The sequence below is a fragment of the Hyla sarda genome, chromosome 1 (genome assembly GCF_029499605.1).
Source record: "Hyla sarda isolate aHylSar1 chromosome 1, aHylSar1.hap1, whole genome shotgun sequence".
Lineage (NCBI taxonomy): Eukaryota > Metazoa > Chordata > Amphibia > Anura > Hylidae > Hyla > Hyla sarda.
This window is the reverse complement of record NC_079189.1, coordinates 344,002,824-344,022,666: the sequence shown is the minus strand read 5'-3', so window position 1 is coordinate 344,022,666 and position 19,843 is coordinate 344,002,824.

Here is a 19,843-nt window from a genome sequence, read left to right as displayed (position 1 = left end):
AGGTGGCAGCAGCATGAGGAGACAATAATCTGGCAGAATGACACAGCCTGGAATTGGCGGCAACAAGAGGAGACCATATAGTGACTAAATGACACAGCCTGGAGTTGGTGGCATCAAACTAAGATTAAAAGATTAATTTAAAATTTTAAATTGAAGATTTATGATAGCTAGTGCTACCATAAACATTTTTAGGTAAAGCCCCAGGCCCAGCAGCTTCAGTAAACCATATAGTGGCAGAATGACAAAGCCTAGAGCTCGCAGCAGCATGAGGAGACAATAGGGCTTCACAATCCCTGAGATTAAAAGAGGAATTTTCAAATTTGAATTGAAGATTCATAGTAGCTAGTGCTACCATAAAATGTTTGTCCAAGGCCCAGCAGCATCAGTAAACCATATAGTAGATGTATGACACAGCCTGGAGCTGGCGGCAACATGAGGAGACAATAGGGCTTCACAATCCCTAGGATTAAAAAATGAATTTTCAAATTTAAATAGAAGATTTATGGTAGCTAGTGCTACCATAAAATTTTTTAGGTAATGTCCCAGGCCCAGCAGCATCAGTAAACCATATGGTGGCTGAATGACACAGGCTGGAGCTCGCGGCAGCATGAGGAGACAATAGGGCTTCACAATCCCTAAGATTAATTTTCAAATTTAATTTGAAGATTTATGGTAGCTAGTGCTCCCATTAATTTTTTTAGGTTACATGCCAGGCCTAGCAGCATCATTAAACCATATAGTGGCTGAATGACACAGGCTGGATTTAGCTGAAGCATGAGGAGACCATATAGTGGCTGAATGGCACAGCTTGGAGTTGGCTGAAGGAGACCATATAGTGGCTGAATGACACAGCCTGGAGCTGGCGGCAGCATGAGTAGACAATAGGGCTTCACAATCCCTAAGATTAAAAGATGAATTTTAAAATTGAAATTGAAGATTTATGGTAGCTAGTGCTACCATAAAACATTTTTTGGTAATGTCCTAGGCCCAGCCACATGAGTAAACCATTATGTGGCTTAATGGCATAGCCTGGAGTTGGCTGCAGTATGAGTAGAACATATAGTGGCCGAATGGCACAGCCTGAAGTTGGTAGCAGCATGAGTAAAACATATAGCAGCTGAATGGCACAGCCTGGAGTTGGCGGCAGCATGAGGAGACCATATAGGGGCCGAATGGAACAGCCTGGAGTTGGCGGCAGCATGGAAGAGCATATAGTGTCTGAATGGCACAGCCTGGAGTTGGCGGAAGCATGAGGAGGCCATATAGTGGCAGAATGGCAAAGCCTGGAGTTGGTGGCAGATGAGGAGACCATATAGTGGCTGAATGGCACAGCCTGGAGTTGGTGGCAGATGAGGATACCATATAGTGGCTGAATGGCACAGCCTGGAGTTGGTGGCAGAAGATGAGAACATATAGTGGCTGAATGGCACAGCCTGTAGTTGGCGGCAGATGAGAAGACCATATAGTGGCTGAATGGCCCAGCCTGGAGTTGGCAGCAGATGAGACCATATAGTGGCTGAATGGCACAGCCTGGAGTTGGTGGCAGATGAGGATACCATATAGTGGCTGAATGGCACAACCTGGAGTTGGTGGCAGATGAGGAGAACATATAGTGGCTGAATGGCACAGCCTGGAGTTGGCGGGAGACGAGAAGACCATATAGTGGCTGAATGGCCCAGCCGGGAGTTGGCAGCAGATGAGACCATATAGTGGCTGAATGGCACAGCCTGGAGTTGACGGTAGCATGAGGAGACCATATAGGGGCCGAATGGAACAGATGGAGTTAGCGGTAGATGAGGAGACCATATAGTGGCTGAATTTAACAGCCTGGAGTTGGCGGCAGATGAGGAGACCATATAGTCGCTGAATGACACAGCCTGGAGTTGGCGGCAGCATGAGTAGAACATATAGTGGCTAAATGACATAGCCTGGAGTTGGCGGCAGCATGAGTAGAACATATAGTGGCTGAATGACACAGCCTGGAGGTTGCGGAAGCATGAGCAGACCATATGGTGGCAGAATTAGACAGTCTGGAGGTGGCAGCAGCAGCATCAGGAGTCCTGAAAGTGACCTGGTGACAGAGTGGTGCCTGTGGGTGGCAATACCAGTATCCGGTGACAAAGGTGGGTGAAAAAAGGTCTGATGCAGAGGAATGTTTGTAACTGGGGAGCAGCGCACTAAATCTGTTTGACACTATACATATTTGTGAAGTGTTGGTGTAGCACCATGGTCAATCTACTCTGATGCATAAGGCATTGGTGGGTGGAAATCCTGGCTGATCCATGCCTGAGTCATCTTCACAAAGGTCAGTCTCTCCACATTTTTCGTGGACAGATGAGTTCTCTTTTGGGTGGCTATGGCCCATGCAGCACTAAACACCCTCTCTAATGGCACACTACTGGCCAGTAGACATGTGCAATTCGTTTCGTAACAAACAAATTTTCCCATTTTCGAATGTTCGTTACGAAAAGAATGCACGAAAAAAAAATTACAAAATCCCGTAAAAGCATACGAATATACAGTTAACGAATGGATTCGTTAACTAACGCATAACGAATATGCATGTTAACGAACAACGAATGCATTCGTTATCAGTATACCGAATGCCGGGGCCATGCATCAACTGCTATCCGGCAGCGCATAATGCTTAAGCTGCTGCTGGATAGCAGTTGAAGCAGCCCGGGCAGGTTCACTCACCTTTCGGCTCTGCTCCGGGCCTTCCTCTGGTGGGTCCTGGGCTGGTCCGGGGCCTTCATACGGGTCTCCCTCTGACATAGTCATGACGCCGTCGCGCACGCCGTTCCGTCATCCAATAGGTGATGTGATGACATCTCTACGAAGGCCCAGTAAGGCCTTGCAGCAGACAATGGAGGATCGGTGAAAGACCAGGAGAGCCCAGCAGAGACCAGCGGAGTACCGAAGAGGACTAGGAGAGCCCAGCGGAGGCCCAGGGACACCATCGGGAGCATCGGGGACAGGTGAGTAGGACTTTACTTTTTTACATTGCATGAATCCCTCAACATACGAATTACCATCGTATGTTGAGGGATCACTAGACATGTGCAGAACCAAAAATCAGAATTAACGAATGTATCCGTTGTTTCCAACGAATGCATCCGGTTTTTAAACGAATGCATCCGAAAACGGAAAAAAAATTTGCGGATGCATCCGAAAACTGAATATGACTAATGCACAGCATTCCTAATATTCACAGAACCGAAACATTTTAAAAAACGGAAATGAACATAATGAAAAAAACAAAATTTTTGGTTCTGCACATGTCTACTGGCCAGGCAGGACAGCTTTTCCAGGGCAAACTCTGCTAGTTGCAGCCACAAATCAAATTTGGCTACCCAGAAGTCCAGCGGATCTTCAAGGTTTGTTGGCATAGGCATGTAAAGGTATGCCACCACCTGCTGGTTCAGGTCCTGCTCCAGGTCTACCTGCTGCTGATGAGTTGCTTCACTATGCAGGGGAAGAAAGCTACTCATCAGCAACTGTAGACTCAAGCTGCTGCTGATAGAGCTGGTACTGCTTCTGCCACCCCACCCCTCCCCAGCAGCCATGGCAGTGGAAGGTGAGCACAGAGGACCCTCGAGTCATACATGCGAGAGGATGGAGGATGATGGCACCGATAGGCATCGGCCAACTGACTACATAGGATGTCTCTGTAGTAGGTCAGTTTGTCCTCCTTCTCAGTGGGGGTAAAAAAGGCCCCCATTTTGTGGCTATATTGAGGGTCCTATAAGGTGGAGAGCCAGAAGTCATCCCACTGCCAAATGGTGACAATTTGGCGGTAACTACGCAAGCAAGTGAGCATGCATCGTACCATTTGTGCAAGTAACTTGGAGGGACTCCCTGCCTCCATCTCTACTGCATACTGCCACAGTTTGTCTGGGTCCTTTGTCTTGCCTTCCTCATGACCCTCTAGCTCCTCTGGCTACTCCTGCTCCTCCTCTCCTGTCAGATGACTAGAAAAACTGCACATTTCACAAAACCTAAACTGTGCTCCACTGTGCCCCTCCTCCTCCTCCTCCAGTTAAGCCCCCACAGGGCTCATGTGGCCGTGAGATGTAGGCACCACATCTCCAGTGCCCTGACCAGCCATCATTTCCAACAAGTGTTTTAGGAAGAGAAGCAGCGGAATTATGTCGTTCATCCCGTAATCCTGGCGACTGACTAATAATGTGGCTTCCTCAAAGCACCTGAGCAAACGGCAGGTGTCACGTATAAGCTGCCACTGGTTCACATTGAAGTTACACAGGGGAGTACCCCTATCTGCTTGGATCATCAAGAAATTGGTGATGACTTTTCTCTGTTCGTATAGTTGGTCCAACATATGGAGGGTGGAATTCCAATGTGTGGCAACATCCCAAATCAAACTATGTTGAGGGATACCGTTCTGACGCTGTAGCTCAAAGAGGGTGTGCTTTGCGGTGTACGAGTGGCTGAAGTGCATGCCAAGTTTCCTTCCCCATGTCTTGCAAATGGGGGTAGCACTTCAGGAACCACTTGAAAACCAGATTTAACACATGTGCCATGCAGGGCGCATGGTTCAGCCTTCCTTTTTGCTGCGCAGACAAGATGTTCTTCCCATTGTCAGTCACCATTGTTCCTATTTCCAGTTTTCATGGAGTAAGCCATGCTCCGATTTCTTTATGAAGAACTTTTAGAAGTTTCTCCCCTTTGCGAACAGTGTGACACCACCGTGCCCTGCACACATGGTATGCTGAAGGGGCACTGAGACTTGTCTGTGCAGGGGAGGCTGAGGACATGGTGGAGGATGTGGAAGCGGAGTTGCACACTGTCACAGTACCAAATGCCTGAGAGCGTGGAGAAGTGACCTGTCCAAGTTGTTGTTGTGGCTGTGCAGGAACTACATTTCCCCAGTGGGCCGTAAAGGACATGTATCGTCCCTGACCATAGTTGCAGCTCCACACGTCGGCAATGCTATGCACTTTGGTACACACCGACAGGCTCAAGAGCTGGTCCACTTTCTGTTCCACAAAATTGTGCAGGGTTGGTACTGCCTTCTTTGCAAAGAAATGAGGGCTTGGGACTCTCCACGTCGGCTTTGCAGAAGCCATCAGTTTTCTGAAAGGTGCAGAGTTCACCACTTGAAAAGGGAGGGACTGCAGCACCAGCAACTTGGACATGAGCACATACAGCTTTTGCGCCGTTGGATGAGTGGGCGCATACTGTTGTCTCTTGGACATGGCTTTGCCTACGGATTGCTGGCATAATGACTAAAAGTAGGAGGAGCAGGAGCATCTGGAACGACAGAAGGAGGGTATGGCACACAGCTCCCTGTGGAATTCGGCACTGAAATTTCGACTTGTGAACATAGCCTCAGAACTTCAAAACAGCTAGGTGAGGAGAGTCTGATTTGTCGAAATAATACCTAGTCATGTAACTAGGCTCTTTTATGGGTGGGACATTGAATTACAATTGAAGTACTGGAGGCACAGTTTTCTTCCTTCTAGAAGAGGGCAAATTTGGATGCCTCTACCCAGGGGAACATTGCTTAGCCTAGAAAAGTCCCTACACCAGCTTGGCTGTCTCCACAAAAAAAAAAAAAAAAACAGTATCCCCTAAGACCTCCTGGAATTTCTTTTACAAGGGACAGATTCTCTAACTTCCCTTTGAAGTTTGGAGTGTCAGTTGACCTAAATCAGTGGTCTCAAACTGTGGCCCTCCAGATGTTGCAAAACTTAATCTCCCAGCATGCCAGGACAGCCAAAGGCTGTCAGGGCATGCTGGGAGTTGAAGTTTTGAAACATCTGGGGGGCCAAAGTTTGAGACCACTGACCCAAATGAATCACTGCCATTAAACCCTTAAAGAGGTACTCCGCCCCTAGACATCTTATCCCCTATCCAAAGGATAGGGGATAAGATGTCAGATCGCCGCTGTCCCGCTGCTGGGGACCCCGGGGATCGCTGCTGCAGCACCCCGCTATCATTACTGCGCAGAGCGAGATCGCTCTGCACGTAATGACGGGCAATACAGGGGCCGGAGCATCGTTACGTCACGGCTCCGCCCCTCGTGATGTCACGGCCCGCCCCCGTCAATACAAGTCTATGGGAGGGGGCGTGGCGGTTGTCACGCCCCCTGCCATAGACTTGCATTAAGGGGACGGGCCGTGATGTCATGAGGGGCGGAGCCATGACGTCACGCTACTCCGGCCCCTGTATCGCCCGTCATTACGCATAGAGCGAACTCGCTCTGTGCAGTAATGATGGTGGGGTGCCGCAGCGGCGATCCCCGGGGTCCCCAGCAGCGGGACCGCGGCGATCTAACATCTTATCCCCTATCCTTTGGATAGGGGATAAGATGCCAGGGGCGGAGTACCCCTTTAAGGACTCAGCCCATATGGACCTTAAGGACTCAGACAATTTTATTTTTACGCTTTCGTTTTTTCCTCCTCCCCTTCAAAAAATTATAACTTTTTTTATATTTAACTCCACAGACTAGTATGAGGGCTTGTATTTTGCACAACCAGTTGTCCGTTGTAATGCCATTACTCACTTTACCATAAAATATATGGCGCAACCAAAAAAATACTATTTGTGTGGGGAAATTAAAAAGAAAACCGCAATTTTGCAAATTGTGGAAGGTTTTGTTTTCACGCCGTACAATTAATGGTAAAATGACATGTGTTTTTTATTCTCTGGGTCAATACATTTAAAATGATACCCATGATTATACACTTTTCTATTACTGTTGCGCTTTAAAAAAAATCGCAAACTTTTTAACCAAATCAGTATGATTAAAATCCCCCTATTTTGAAGACCTATATCTTTTTTATTTTTCCGTATAAGCGGTGGTATGAGGGCTCATTTTTTGCGCCGTGATCTTAACTTTTTATTAATACCATAGTTGCTTATACAAAACTTTTATTACATTTTTTATAAAATTTTTTTGGAATAAAATGTTATAAAAAAGCAGCTATTTTGGACTTTTTTTTTTTACGTTCACCCCGTTCACCTTACGGGATCATTTACATTTTATTTTAATAGTACGGATATTTATGCACGTGGCGATACCAAATATGTATATAAAATATAATGTTTACACTTTTTGGGGGTAAAATAGGGAAAATGGGACATTTTATGTTTTTATTGGGGGAGGGGGGTTTTCAAATTTGTTTTACTTTTTTTTTTTACTTTTTTTTACTTTTATTTTTACACTCTTATAGTCCCCATAGGGACTATTTATAGCAACCATTCCATTGCTAATCCTGTTCAGTGCTATGTATCGGACACAGCACTGATCAGGGTTATCGGTCATCTTCTGCTCTGGTCTGCGGGAAGGCAGATCAGAGCAGAAGACTCCCGGAAGACAGCGGAGGCAGGTGAGGGGACCACAGCCGGGACTGCGATCCACAGCCAGGACCTGCCCGCATGATGCCGGCATCGCTTCGATGCCCGTGGTTATACTCAGGACGTAAATGTACGTCCTAGTGCGTTAAGTACCACATCACCAGGACGTACATTTATGTCCTGCGTCGTTAAGGGGTTAATGAACTGAGACACATTCATTTGGCACTAATCAGATTTAGTCAAACTTTCACCAAGAATTCAGATTTATTAGAATGTAAACTTTTTGGGATTTATCAAAACCTTGAGGAAGAGAGGAGTAGAGGAAGAGAGGTGCAGTTGCCCAAAAAAACAGTCAGATTGCTACATGAGGAGTGGACACTTTTATGGCAACACAGACAATGCGCTCAGTGAAAGTAGTTGTAAAGATAACTATGTACAAGGGGGACACTGTCCTCAAGTCTGGTCTTAGGCATATCTATCTATATATGAATACATATATATAATCTCAATCAGTATAATAATTCTCACAGAATAATAGTGAAAAATATATAACATTTATTTATAATCAATATACATGAGTGTAGTAGGCACAGTCTGCAGGGCCCTTACAGACGTGCTGAGAAGATGATAAACTTAAAGTACATACAGCATTAAAGAGTATTTATAAAACGTATATAAAATATTAAAAATGAATATAAAAAGGTGAATATAAAAGATCATATACAGATTATACTATGCAATGTTAAACTGGCCAATATATATTTTGTTTGCAGAGATTTAGCATAGTTAGTGGTAGGGGAGATAGTCAGCAACAGTTTTAAAATGCCCCAAAAGTATTTTCCATAGTTGTATTATACAATTCCGGTAAGTGCTATGCACTAATGTCTTAGATTCCTGTGGAGGTGAATAGTTAAATGGTTTAGATACTATGTATCATGAAAGTCTTCCTTTTAGGTAGATAGTGAGTTTACACTGTATCAACGGTGTTTCTCACTGCTCCGGATGGGGTCCCACGGCGCTCTCACACTTACCCACTGCGGCTTTCCGTTTAGATGCCTGGCCGCTGCTGCTTCTGCAGGTCATCAGCGTCTGTATGCCTGGGGAGGGAGAGGTCTGGTGACGGCCGTGAGATGGATCTTGTAGAGAGGCAGTGGAATGCTGCAAGGGAAACAGCGGCGTCTCCCACGTGTAGGGGAATTATCCTGCCAAAAAAGGACGCTGCCACAGGGTGTGCTTTGTCTGCAACAATGGTTACAGGTGGTATGTGGTAAAGGGAACCTGTCATGTTGAAAATGGAGTCCATTCTGCAGTTACAGAGTAGGATAAACTGAGCCGGTTCATATATAGTTATGTGGGAGAAGTTTAAGGACCAGCCAAGTTACTGCTTAGCCCAGAATGAGCAGAGATTTACATGAATACATTATTAGTTATCGGGACCTTTTCCTACATAACTATATATTAATGTGCTTAGCTACTCCTCTTCTATAATTTGATACCTGCAGATAAGACTGCATTTTCAATGTGACAGGTTCACTTTCAGGTAACATCCAGGTGAATGCCAGGACCATAATTTCTCAGCAGAACATTGTGTGAAGCCTTTTCTTGGTATACGTGAAATAGAATGATTGTGTGTAGTTACAATTGACTGATTAATCTTATAGATGGCCTATCCTCAGAATAGATCATCAACATTAGATCGGCTGTTTAAAGGGGCTATGATGCTCACATCATAGAGTTTCATCAGTGTTTACTCCTGCTTTTATCTGCATCACCATACTATTTATAGTATATTTACTTCACAGTACAGCACTGCAGATACAAGCAGCAGTAAACAGTGAAGAAGTTTGTGCAGTCATGTTCACCTTAAATCAGCTGATCAGCGAAGGTTCTGCTGATCTAATAGATTAACTACCTAGAGGATAGGACATGAATTTTACAAACCTAGATATTCCCTTCAACTAGAGCTGAAGAACAAGCATTATTTGCTTTGTACTATCACTACAGAGGTAATGAGTCAGGAGCAGCTCCCTATACAGCATTAACCAGTTGATCATCAGATTAGGACATTCAATGAGTGTGATCCATTTGAAGTGGGTACAAAGTATAAGCTTTACTTAAAATCTACTACAGTATTAAATGGGCAAAACATTAACCTTTCTGATATACTTCATAAGAAAATTGTATTTCCTTTTTATAGAAATCATGGCTTATAATATCATGGCTTTGTCCAAGCCTGAGCACAAATATGGACAAAGTCCAGTAAGTGAGGGTGGGCTAGCATTCCTCTGTGTTCTCCTCTGCATCTGATAGGACTCATCTGTGCTCTCTCTTGTCCTATCAGATAGTATAGAGCACAGAGGAGTACTATCAGACAGGAGAGAGTACAGAGGAGTGCTATCAGACAGGAGAGAGCACAGAGGAGTGCTATCAGATAGGAGAGCACAGAGGAGTACTATCAGGCAGGAGAGAGCACAGAGGAGTACTATCAGACAGAAGAGAGCACAGATGAGTACTATCAGACAGGAGAGGGCACAGAGGAGTGCTATCAGACAGGAGAGAGCAGAGAGGAGTGCTATCAGACAGGAGAGAGCACAGAGGAGTGCTATCAGACAGGAGAGAGCACAAAGAAGTGCTATCAGACAATAGAGAGCACAAAGGAGTGCTATCAGACAGGAGGGAGCACAGAGGAGTGCTTTCAGACAGGAGAGAGCACAGAGGAATGCTATCAGACAGGAGAGAGTAGAGAGGAGTACTATCAGATGGGAGAGAGCACAGAGGAGTGCTATCAGATAGGAGAGAGCACAGAGGAGTGCTATCAGACAGGAGAGAGCACAGAGAAGAGCAATCAGACAGGAGAGAGCACAGAGGAGTCCTATCAGACAAGAGAGAGCACAGAGGAATACTATCAGACAGGAGAGAGCACAGAGGAGTACTGTCAGACAGGAGAGAGCACAGTGGAGTCCTATCAGACAAGAGAGAGCACAGAGGAGTACTATCAGACAGGAGAGAGCACAGAGGAGTACTATCAGAAAGGAGAGAGCACAAAGGAGTACTGTCAGACAGGAGAGAGCAAAGAGGAGTCCTATCAGACAAGAGAGAGCACAGAGGAGTACTATCAGACAGGAGAGAGCTCAGAGGAGTACTGCCAGACAGGAGAGAGCACAGAGGAGTACTATCAGACAGGAGAGAGCACATAGGAGTATTGTCTCACAGGAGAGAGCACAGAGGAGTGATATCAGACAGGAAAGAGCGCAGAGGAGTGCTACCAGGCAGGAGAGAGCACAGAGGAGTACTATCAGACAGGAGAGAGCACGGAGGAGTACTATCAGACAAGAGAGAGCACAGAGGAGTACTATCAGACAAGGGAGAGCACAGAGGAGTGCTATCAGACAGGAGAGAGCACAGAGGAGTACTATCAGACAGGAGAGAACACAGAGGAGTGCTATCAGACAGGAGAGAGCACAGATGAGTACTATCAGACAGGAGAGAGCACAGAGGAGTGCTATCAGACAGGAGAGAGCACAGAGGAGTAATATCAGACAGCAGAGAGCACAGAGGAGTGCTATAAAACAGGAGAGAGCACAGAGGAGTACTATCAGACAGGAGAGAGCATAGAGGAGTGCTATCAGACAGGAGAGAGCACAGAGGAGTACTATCAGACACGAGAGAGCACAGAGGAGTACTATCAGACAGGAGAGAGCACAGAGGAGTCCTATCAGACAGAAGAGATTAAACTACAAAAAATTGAGTCACTTATTCAGATTTATGAGAATAATCACAAAAAGCTTTATTTAATAATGTAAAAACACATGGAGGTGTCACAAACACAGTAGGGGAATAAAAACATTGACGACGTCCTCATGATCTGGCAGGGGGATGAGACTGATTTGGATTCTTTCATATCATATCTCAATTCTAACAATAAAAACATCCATATTACATACAATTTTAATCGTGATGACATTGATTTTCTAGGTATATCTTTATTTCGGGACAATTTGGGACATATACAGACGGACATGTACAGGAAACCAACATCTACAAATACGTACTTGCATGCTTCTTCTTCACATCCACAACATATTATCAATGCAATACCGACTGGCCAATACCTCAGGGCAAGGAGAATTTGCTCATCGGACATGAGATTTAAGATATAAGCGGATGATCTTCGTCGAAGATTTACAGAACGAGGGTACAGTCAACGCAGTTTGAGAAGAGCATATAGAAGGGCTGTAAATACTGAACGAAGAACTTTACTACAACCAAAGGTAAGAAATTTGGAAGAACAACCTGTTAGGTTTATTACCGACTATCATTCCCAATGGAATAATATGAAGAAAAGCTTGGAGAAATTTTTGTCTTTTCTCACTGCAGATCCGGTACTGAAACATTATGTGACAACAACTGTGACAATGACAGCTAGAAGATCAAAAAATCTGAAAGATCTAGTAGTGAAGAGTGAATACAGACCAAGAAACCCTCCCGGTATGTTTGGGTCAAGGGGCCCACGGAATGGCTGCACACCGTGCGGCCATTGCGTTGCATGTCCAAATATTGAGAAGACTGAAATTTTCTTTAATTCCTCAGGTACCAGAAATGTCACCATCCACAGCCCAATTACCTGTGAAACCAAAGCTGTGATTTACTTTGCCACATGCCCCTGTCCAAAAATCTACATAGGATTAACCACGAGAGCCCTGAAGGTACCAGTTAGGGAACATGTCCGAGATATAAAATTGGGAGCAACTGTTGATTATTTTGAGAGCCTAAAAACCGTACCATGGCATTTTCGACAATACCATAATAGTGACCCAGACTTGTAAAAAGAGGAATAGACAGAGTAGACCTTGGTTTACGTGGGGGAAATATAGGCAAAGTTTTGTCTCATAAAGAAAGCCAGTGAATTTGGAGGCTTGCTACTTTATCCCCCAATGGCCTAAATGACATATTGCCTTTTGCCCCGTTTCTTTGACCGTTTTGTCATTCAATAGGTTGTTTTTAAGTTGCTTTTAAAAATTTGATTTTAACTCGTATTTTTATGTTTTATGTCTTCCAGTCTTGTTTCCATCCATCATGCAGGATAATTGCCAACCCAGTCTCCAGTGTTTCATCATCAATTTTACCATCCGGGCCTATTTTCCTCTTTTCCTCTTTTCCCTGCCCACCTTTTTTGTTTTTTCCTACCCTCCCCTCTTCCCCCCCTCTTTCCTTCCCCCCCCTTTCTCCCCCCCCCCTCGTTTCCCCTTCCCCCACCTTTTTCCCCTCCTCCTCTCCCCCATTGTGCTTTTTCATATATATATATATATATATATATATATATATATATATATATATATAATGTTGCATAGTTTTGCCTAGCTATATGCACCATTGCACTTCATTTATATATAAAGCACTTTATTACACTCTTATTGCACCTTAATTTATTTTTTCTTATATTTTTCATGTATTTTTCATGTTTTTGTATTTTTTTATATACATATATTTTTTATATGTATTTTTTCATATATTCACGTATATATTAAATATTAATTTACACACTATTTTCACATTTAATATTTTTCGCACGATAATATATTCACTATTAATTATGTTTTATCACTTATAAAAATATATATATGGTATATATTTTTTTTGCAGTATATAATATGTAATGATAGCACTTTATATAACACCAGTCACTTTATACTGAGGTTTTGCATGTGCATTTTATTTTATTATCTTTAATTATATATATATTATTCTGGGCTAAAACTATGGAAGATAAAAAAAAATCCAATTTTTTATGCATTTTCTGTGGGTTGAGGGCCGGCCCTGGGTAGGTTTTTATATGGATTTTATATTTACTCATACTTACCTATTTGTTTACTGTATGCACCTAGCACTTTAATAGTGCTATGAGACTAAGTCCCGTTTTTGAGCCTGTGCGCATGCGCGGGTCTCCGGCTTCCGCCCTTCCTACACGCGTCAGAGAGGAGACCGTGCCACCTGACTGATCAGCTGATCCGATCTAGTCAGCTGACCTGGAAAAACCCACGGACATGCGCCGATGGAGGCTGGGCATCTATTAAAAGGTAATTGTATGTATTGCACGTCCATTGGTTCACGGTCATATAAATAGAACAACCTGTTTAGAGGACACCACCCCTCGACAAAGGTTTGCTACGAAACGCCACGTTGGGGTGGCATCACCTTGCTGCCAAGGACTCCATTATTTATTCCAAGTATGTAGCATATATCTAGACTATCTTGTGCCAATGAATACTGCATTTAAAAATGTAATGAAGGGAGTTTGTATTGGGGCATAGTGTGACTCCTGTGGTGTTTATGTTTTTATTCCCCTGCTGTGTTTGTGACACCTCCATGTGTTTTTGCATTATTAAATAAAGCTTTTTGCGATTATTCAAAGTGACTCAATTTTTTGTAGTTTAATTTGTATATTAGGAGCTCATTTTAGCTTACTACTTAAAGGGTATCTCATATAAAAGATTATAAAAGATTTAAAAGAGGCTTTATCCTCTATGATTCATTCATAAGTATATTAACATTTATTACAATTTTCTATTTGAACCCTATATGTATTGTGTTTTGAGTATTTATTTATTTTTATTCAGACAGAAGAGAGCACAGAGGAGTACTATCAGAAAAGAAAGACCACAGAGGAGTACTATCAGACAGGAGAGAGCACAGATGAGTGCTATCAGACAGGAGAGAGCACAAAGGAGTGCTATCAACAGGAGAGAGCACAGAGGAGTCCTATCAGACAGGAGAGAGCACAAAGGAGTGCTATCAGACAGGAGAGAGCACAGAGGAGTGCTATCAGACAAGAGAGAGCACAGGGGAGTACTATCAGACAGGAAAGAGCACAGAGGAGTACTATCAGACAGGAGAGAGCACAGAGGAGTACTATCAGACAGGAGAGGGCACAGAGGACTACTGTCAGACAAGAGAAAGCACAGAGGAGTGCTATAAAGACAGGAGAGAGCACAGAGGAGTGCTATCAGACAGGAGAGAGCACAAAGGAGTGCTATCGACTGGAGAGAGCACAGAGGAGTACTATAAGACAGGAGAGAGCACAGAGGAGTTCTATCAGACAGGAGAGAGCACAGAGAAGTGCTATCAGAAAAGAGAGAGCACAGAGGAGTACTATCAGACAGGAGAGAGCACAGATGAGTGCTATCAGACCGAAGAGAGCACAAAGGAGTGCTATCGACAGGAGAGAGCACAGAGGAGTGCTATCAGACAGGAGAGAGCACAGGGGAGTACTATCAGACAGGAAAGAGCACAGAGGAGTACTATCAGACAGGAGAGAGCACAGAGGAGTACTATCAGACAGGAGAAGGCACAGAGGACTACTGTCAGACAAGAGAAAGCACAGAGGAGTGCTATCAAGATAGGAGAGAGCACAGAGGAGTGCTATCAGACCGGAGAGAGCACAAAGGAGTGCTATCGACCGGAGAGAGCACAGAGGAGTCCAATCAGACAGGAGAGAGCACAGAGGAGTGCTATCAGACAGGAGAGAGCACAGAGGAGTGCTATCAGACAGGAGAGAGCACAGGGGTTTACTAGCAGACAGGAGAGAGCACAGAGGAGTATTAGCAGACAGGAGAGAGCACAGAGGAGTACTATCAGACAGGAGAGAGCACTGAGGACTACTGTCAGAAGAGAAAGCACAGAGGAGTGCTATCAAGACAGGAGAGAGCACAGAGGAGTACTATCAGACAGCAGAGAGCACAGAGGAGTACTATCAGACAGGAGAGAGCACAGAGGATTGCTATCAGACAGGAGAGAGCACAGAGGAATGATATCAGACAGGAGAGAGCACAGAGGAGTGCTATCAGACAGGAGAGAGCACAGAGGGGTGCTGTCAGACAGGAGAGCACAGAGGAATGCTATCAAACAGGAGAGAGCACAGAGGGGTGCTATCAGACAGGAGAGAGCACAGAGGGATACAATCAGACAGGAGAGAGCACAGAGGAGTACTATCAGACAGGAGAGAGCAGAGAGGAGTACTATCAGACAGGAGAGAGCACAGAGGAGTACTATCAGACAGGAGAGGGCAAAGAGGAGTGCTATCAGACAGGAGAGAGCACAGAGTAGTGTTATCAGACAGGAGAGAGCACAAAGGAGTGCTATAGACAGGAGAGAGCACAGAGGAGTCCTATCAGACAGGAAAGAGCACAGAGGGGTGCTATCAGACAGGAGAGAGCACAGAGGATTGCTATCAGACAGGAGAGAGCGCAGAGGAGTACTATCAGACAGGAGAGAGCACAGAGGAGTACTATCAGACAGGAGAGAACACAGATGAGTACTATCAGACAGGAGAGAGCACAGAGGAGTACTATCAGACAGGAGAGAACACAGAGGAGTACTATAAGACAGGAGAAAGCACAGATGAGTGCAATCAGACTGGAGAGAGCACAGAGGAGTGCTATCAGACAGGAGAGAGCACAGATGAGTACTATCAGACAGGATAGAGCCCAAAGGAGTCCTATCAGACAGGAGAGAGCACAGAGGAGTACTATCAGACAAGAGAGAGCACAGATGAGTACTATAAGACAGGAGAGAGCACAGAGGAGTGCTATCAGACAGGAAAAAGCACAGATGAGTGCAATCAGACAGGAGAGAGCACAGAGGAGTGCAATCAGACAGGAGAGAGCACAAAGGAGTGCTATCGACAGGAGAGAGCACAGAGGAGTACTAGCAGACAAGAGAGAGCACAGAGGAGTTCTATCAGACAGGAGAGAGCACAGAGGACTACTGTCAGACAAGAGAAAGCACAGAGGAGTGCTATCAGACAGGAGAGAGCACAGAGGAGTACTATCAGACAGGAGAGAACACAGAGAAGTACTATCAGACAGGAGAGAGCACAGAGGACTACTGTCAGACAAGAGAAAGCACAGAGGAGTGCTATCAGACAGGAAAGAGCACAGAGGAGTACTATCAGACAGGAAAGAACACAGAAGAATACTATCAGACAGGAGAGAGCACAGAGAAGTACTATCAGACAGGAGAGAGCACAGAGGAGTATTATCAGACAGGAGAGAACACAGAGGAGTACTATAAGACAGGAGAAAGCACAGATGAGTGCAATCAGACTAGAGAGAGCACAGAGGAGTACTATCAGACAGGAGAGAGCACAGAGGAGTGCTATCAGACAGGAGAGAGCACAGAGGAGTATTATCAGACAAGAGAGAGCACAGAGGAGTCCTATCAGACAGTAGAGAGCACAGAGGAGTGCTATCAGACAATAAGAGAGCACAAAGGAGTGCTATCAGACAGGAGAGAGCAGAGAGGAGTCCTATCAGACAGGAGAGAGCACAGGGGAGTACTAGCAGACAGGAGAGAGCACAGAGGAGTTCTATCAGACAGGAGAGAGCACAGAGTAGTGCTATCAGACAGGAGAGAGCACAAAGGAGTGCTATAGACAGGAGAGAGCACAGAGGAGTCCTATCAGACAGGAAAGAGCACAGAGGAGTGCTATCAGACAGGAGAGAGCACAGAGGATTGCTATCAGACAGGAGAGAGCGCAGAGGAGTACTATCAGACAGGAGAGAGCACAGAGGAGTACTATCAGACAGGAGAGAACACAGAAGAGTACTATCAGACAGGAGAGAACACAGAAGAGTACTATCAGACAGGAGAGAGCACAGGGGAGTACTATCAGACAGGAGAGAACACAGAGGAGTACTATAAGACAGGAGAAAGCACAGATGAGTGCAATCAGACTGGAGAGAGCACAGAGGAGTGCTATCAGACAGGAAAGAGCACAGATGAGTACTATCAGACAGGATAGAGCCCAAAGGAGTCCTATCAGACAGGAGAGAGCACAGAGGAGTACTATCAGACAAGAGAGAGCACAGATGAGTACTATCAGACAGGAGAGAGCACAGAGGAGTGCTATCAGACAGGAAAAAGCACAGATGAGTGCAATCAGACAGGAGAGAGCACAGAGGAGTGCAATCAGACAGGAGAGAGCACAAAGGAGTGCTATCGACAGGAGAGAGCACAGAGGAGTACTAGCAGACAAGAGAGAGCACAGAGGAGTTCTATCAGACAGGAGAGAGCACAGAGGACTACTGTCAGACAAGAGAAAGCACATAGGAGTGCTATCAGACAGGAGAGAGCACAGAGGAGTACTATCAGACAGGAGAGAACACAGAGAAGTACTATCAGACAGGAGAGAGCACAGAGGACTACTGTCAGACAAGAGAAAGCACAGAGGAGTGCTATCAGACAGGAAAGAGCACAGAGGAGTACTATCAGACAGGAAAGAACACAGAAGAATACTATCAGACAGGAGAGAGCACAGAGAAGTACTATCAGACAGGAGAGAGCACAGAGGAGTACTATCAGACAGGAGAGAACACAGAGGAATACTATAAGACAGGAGAAAGCACAGATGAGTGCAATCAGACTAGAGAGAGCACAGAGGAGTGCTATGAGACAGGAGAGAACACAGAGGAGTGCTATTAGACGGGAGAGAGCACAGAGGAGTGCTATCAGACAGGAGAGAGCACAGAGGAGTACTATCAGACAGGAGAGAGCACAGAAGAGTGCTATCAGACAGGAGAGAGCACAGAGGTGTACTATCAGACAGGATAGAGCACCAAGGAGTCCTAACAGACAGGAGAGAGCACAGAGGAGTACTATCAGACAAGAGAGAGCACAGATGAGTACTATCAGACAGGAGAGAGCACAGAGGAGTGCTATCAGACAGGATAGAGCACAAAGGAGTCCTATCAGACAGGAGAGAGCACAGAGGAGTACTATCAGACAAGAGAAAGCACAGAGGAGTCCTATTAGACAGGAGAGAGCACAGAGTAGTCCTATCAGACAGTAGAGAGCACAGAGGAGTGCTATCAGACAGGAGAGAGCACAGAGGAGTCCTATCAGACAAGAGAGAGTAAAGAGGAGTGCTATCAGACAGGAGAGCACAGAGGAGTACTATCAGACAGGAGAGAGCACAGAGGAGTGCTATCAGACAGGAGAGAGCACAGAGGAGTATTATCAGACAAGAGAGAGCACAGAGGAGTCCTATCAGACAGTAGAGAGCACAGAGGAGTGCTATCAGACAGGAGAGAGCACAAAGGAGTGCTATCGACAGGAGAGAACACAGAGGAGTCCTATCAGACAGGAGAGAGCACAGAGGAGTGCTATCAGACAGGAGAGAGCACAGAGGAGTGCTATCAGACAGGAGAGAGCACATGGGAGTACTAGCAGACAGGAGAGAGCACAGAGGAGTTCTATCAGACAGGAGAGAGCACAGAGTAGTGCTATCAGACAGGAGAGAGCACAAAGGAGTGCTATCGACAGGAGAGAGCACAGATGAGTCCTATCAGACAGGAAAGAGGACAGAGGAGTGCTATCAGACAGGAGAGAGCACAGAGGATTGCTATCAGACAGGAGAGAGCACAGAGGAGTACTATCAGACAGGAGAGAGCACAGAGGAGTACTATCAGACAGGAGAGAACACAGAGGAGTACTATAAGACAGGAGAAAGCACAGATGAGTGCAATCAGACTGGAGAGAGCACAGAGGAGTGCTATCAGACAGGAGAGAGCACAGAGGAGTGCTATCAGACAGGAGAGAGCACAGAGGAGTACTATCAGACAGGAGAGAGCACAGAGGAGTACTATCAGACAGGAGAGAGCACAGAGGAGTACTATCAGACAGGATAGAGCCCAAAGGAGTCCTATCAGACAGGAAAGAGCACAGAGGAGTACTATCAGACAAGAGAGAGCACAGATGAGTACTATCAGACAGGAGAAAGCACAGAGGAGTGCTATCAGACAGGAGAAAGCACAGATGAGTGCAATCAGACAGGAGAGAGCACAGAGGAGTGCAATCAGACAGGAGAGAGCACAAAGGAGTGCTATCGACAGGAGAGAGCACAGAGGAGTACTAGCAGACAAGAGAGAGCACAGAGGAGTTCTATCAGACAGGAGAGAGCACAGAGGACTACTGTCAGACAAGAGAAAGCACAGAGGAGTGCTATCAGACAGGAGAGAGCACAGAGGAGTACTATCAGACAGGAGAGAACACAGAGAAGTAATATCAGACAGGAGAGAGCACAGAGGACTACTGTCAGACAAGAGAAAGCACAGAGGAGTGCTATCAGACAGGAAAGAGCACAGAGGAGTACTATCAGACAGGAAAGAACACAGAAGAATACTATCAGACAGGAGAGAGCACAGAGAAGTACTATCAGACAGGAGAGAGCACAGAGGAGTACTATCAGACAGGAGGGAACACAGAGGAGTACTATAAGACAGGAGAAAGCACAGATGAGTGCAATCAGACTAGAGAGAGCACAGAGGAGTGCTATCAGACAGGAGAGAGCACAGAGGAGTGCTATCAGACAGGAGAGAGCACAGAGGAGTACTATCAGACAGGAGAGAGCACAGAAGAGTGCTATCAGACAGGAGAGAGCACAGAGGAGTACTATCAGACAGGATAGAGCACCAAGGAGTCCTAACAGACAGGAGAGAGCACAGAGGAGTACTATCAGACAAGAGAG